We start from the raw sequence: 2,991 nt of genomic DNA, 5'->3' as shown, positions 1-2,991 counted from the left end.
GTTTAAAAGCTAGACAGCCATAACATGAAATCTTATATAGGGAACCCCGTAAGACTCCGGAAAAGTGGGGAAAGGTCGTTATCATGGAAACCCCAGGAGGGCAAGTAAAAGAGGGGGGGAGTTACCAAGCCCCCGTTTATCTTTCACACGGATCTAAGCACGAACCTCGCTCGTTCCACCCACTCGCCTTATGCAACCGGAAACTCTTCGTAGAGCTCGAGTTCAACTTCCGGCGGCCTGACTAGAATCCTCCATGTACGGGTCAGAGTGGTAGAAAAGTACCGAAATGTGCGTAAAAACTTATACAAGGTCAGCAGGCCTAGAAGATACGTAGGTAGATGGTAAAGTTCTTTGAGAACATCCGCCGTAGCATTACTCCCCCCCCCCGGTGCTTTTTACACACAAAGCGAAATGTTGTGACCCGCCCTGAGCCCGCTTGTGGCGGGGGAGAGCGGGATATAAGTCAAATAAAATACATAAAAACAGTTGTTTGGCAGAAACGTACCGAGCACATCCTGCTATGTGCCTTTAAAAAATGGAAACCACTCATGTAAAAACCTGGGGCTTGTTCGTTTATTCTCTGGGTTAGCCACAAATGATACTTTACACCTGTGTTGAGGTCATTACTTTAGTTAACTTTGTTTTCGAGTTTAATTCAAGGTGCTGATTAAGACCTACAAAGCCCATATTTTTAGGACTGCCTCCATTAACCATCTCTTTTCTGTCTACACAGTTGATTAAGACCTACAAAGCCCATATTTTTAGGACTGCCTCCATTAACAATCTCTTTTCTGTCTACCCAGTAATTAGTAGTATTGAATATGTTCTACACTTCGTCAGTCGGGTGTTTCCCAGGTCAGCAGCCACCGGAGGGGGGGGGGGGGGCGGGGAGAATCATATAAATGCACATTACAGTTCCCGTTCCCCTCAGTCGCAAAGTCCTCTGGGAGATGTAGTTTTTAAATTGAATCAGCTCCGTTAATTAATCCAGTTTCGTCGATTGAATTAGCCGCCGTATCCTTGATTTTTAAAAAAACCTCAAGTGCTGAAATCCAGTTTTTAACCTTTCCCCCCATAGTCACTGAAAACAATAAACAAATCAGAAACTCAGAAGTAACGAGAAACAGGCAAGATATCTGGGAGGGGGATAATAGAAGACATCATTAGTTGAAACCACTGCGACGAAAAACGAGCTTGCGTACTGTAACCATTCTTACAGTGCAATCCTAAACGGGTCTACTTGGAAGTAAGTTCTAGTTTATTCATTGGGAAAATGTTCTCATGATTGCAGCCTTACTCCGCACATCCAAGATTTTATCGGAACCGGAATTAAGAACCTGCATGGGATTTATTCTTTTAGCCCTAGAAAATCGCTCCGATTCTCAGCGAACGTTCGAGTACGAAGCCTCCGTACTTCCGCTAGCCAATCTCAAGTGGCACAAGCCTCTTTTTTTTGTGGCGCATGCGCACCTAATGCAGTGTCTTGTGAGTGAGTAAACTTTCCTTGTTCTTTGGCGGGAAGCGTGCTTTAAATTCTTCTAGTGCCTCGTAATGCGCAAGATTTGAACGGGGGCGGGGATGAAGCGGCTGGTAGCTCTACCGCCACTATTTCTTCCCTTTCAGAATCGAGCAGGAGTGTTTAGAGAGTCCCCCTCAAAACATTTTTTTAAGTCAAGAACCCGCCTGTTCCGTTTTGTGGCACAGGCTTGCTACGAACCACAGTAGGCGACGCTGTTCCTCGCTGCATCCTGATTTGGGGACGGGGAGAGGAGATCGAGTCGGCTCTGGAGCAGCTTGTGCAACGGCAAACCTTTTGGCACCAGTCCCTGGCTGTAAAGCGGTTTATCCTGCTCGCCGCCGACTACTCCCGGAGCCCTGCCACCGCCACGGCACACGAGATGCATGTTTACTCGGAAAGGATACCTCAGTGATGTGAGATACCTGCGACAGGCTTATCTGTAAGTCCTGTTATAATCGATGTATTTACTTCAGAGTAAGCTTCCATAAAAGCGCAGTGTCTGCTCGTAGTGTTGAGCACACGAGATATGCAAAGTGTTCTCGTGCAAGGAGTCGGATCTAATTTTGCATAAGATCCTTGCAGGCCCTTCTGAGCACCTATTTACTGATAATTCTCGGCTCTCATTGTTTGAAATGAGTGCGGTTTGGTTGCAAGAAGTCCTACAGAGCAGGACTCATATGTTTTAACATTTACAGTCAGGAAATGAATCCTGATGCCAGCCCACCGCCTCTGATTATTGTCCTTTTTTGGGGGGGGGAAGACAACTGCAGTTTAAGTTACAAGAAGATCTCTGGTAAATCATTTTAGCACTTCCTGCCTCTGATCCATAAGCCACATTCCCCTTGGCCTGTTTGTTTAGAAAATGTATATGCTGGCTCTCCAGGTAACTACTTAGGGCACTCACAAAGTAAAAACAATACAGTAATTCCCCATATTCTACTAAATTGTCCAACATTATACATTAAAATTAGAGAAAAATTTCTGAACTCCCTTCTCTGTACATGGTGTGGCCTCCCTGACAGTGTCAAGGTTCAGTGGTTACTTTCTGGACACAACTTTCTCATAACCTCTAATGTCACCTGTTTTCTCCAGTCTGCAATTCAATCCAGGGAAGCTATTAACTGATCTATTTCATTTTGGTTGGTCTTATGATCGATGTACTTTAAAAAAAATGTAATGTACTTTTATTTTTCACATGCCAACAAAGGTTATCTATCTATCCAATACAATAAATCATAAAAGTAACATAAGAATTATTGTTAATACTAAAAATTACATTAAATAACACAATAGCCTAGGTTCAGACATTCAGTAGGAAATCCTGCAGGGTCCCATCTTGTCTCATCTTGTCTTTAACATGTAATCACTGGGTGAGATCCTCTGGAGATTTGGGCTGGATGTGCAGATGACATTCAGCTCTATTTCATGCTTTTGGCTGATCCCAGGGAGGCTGTAGGAATGGTGCATCAGCT

The 2,991-nt window shown here is 44.2% G+C and overlaps 1 protein-coding gene across 1 annotated transcript in view; it reads right to left on the bottom strand.

Moving 5' to 3' along the window:
- Nucleotides 1-190, bottom strand: part of AP4B1 (adaptor related protein complex 4 beta 1 subunit) — a 26,630-nt gene extending 26,440 nt beyond the window's left edge. The window contains exon 1 of the mRNA XM_015411444.1: nt 126-190. The gene's annotated coding sequence lies outside the window, so the exon portion shown is untranslated. The remainder of the gene's footprint in view (nt 1-125) is intronic.
- Between the last annotated feature and the right edge of the window lie 2,801 nt (nt 191-2,991).

Source organism: Gekko japonicus, unplaced genomic scaffold (assembly GCF_001447785.1).
Source record: "Gekko japonicus isolate JY-2015 unplaced genomic scaffold, Gekko_japonicus_V1.1 scaffold437, whole genome shotgun sequence".
Lineage (NCBI taxonomy): Eukaryota > Metazoa > Chordata > Lepidosauria > Squamata > Gekkonidae > Gekko > Gekko japonicus.
The sequence above is the reverse complement of the archived record's forward strand: the minus strand, read 5'-3'. Positions and strand labels throughout refer to the sequence as shown.